At 56.8% G+C, this 266-nt stretch overlaps 1 protein-coding gene across 1 annotated transcript in view; it reads left to right on the top strand.

The window, feature by feature from the left end:
• slc18a2 (solute carrier family 18 member 2) overlaps window positions 1-266 on the top strand; it is a 69,361-nt gene that overhangs the window by 21,163 nt on the left and 47,932 nt on the right. The gene's annotated exons all lie outside the window — the stretch shown is intronic.

Raw genomic sequence — 266 nt, forward strand, 5'->3', positions numbered from 1 at the left:
CTGAGCAGCCTGCACACTGAACAGACTGCACACTGAACAGTCTGCAAACTGAGCAGCCTGCACACTGAACAGCCTGCACACTGAACAGCCTGCACACTGAGCAGCCTGCACACTGAACAGCCTGCACACTGAACAGCCTGCACTCTGAGCAGCCTGCACTCTGAGCAGCCTGCACACTGAACAGACTGCACACTGAACAGTCTGCAAACTGAGCAGCCTGCACACTGAACAGCCTGCACACTGAACAGCCAGCACACTGAGCAGCC

The sequence above is a fragment of the Nematolebias whitei genome, chromosome 1 (genome assembly GCF_014905685.2).
Source record: "Nematolebias whitei isolate Nwh7 chromosome 1, NemWhi1, whole genome shotgun sequence".
NCBI classification, from domain to species: Eukaryota; Metazoa; Chordata; class Actinopteri; order Cyprinodontiformes; family Rivulidae; genus Nematolebias; species Nematolebias whitei.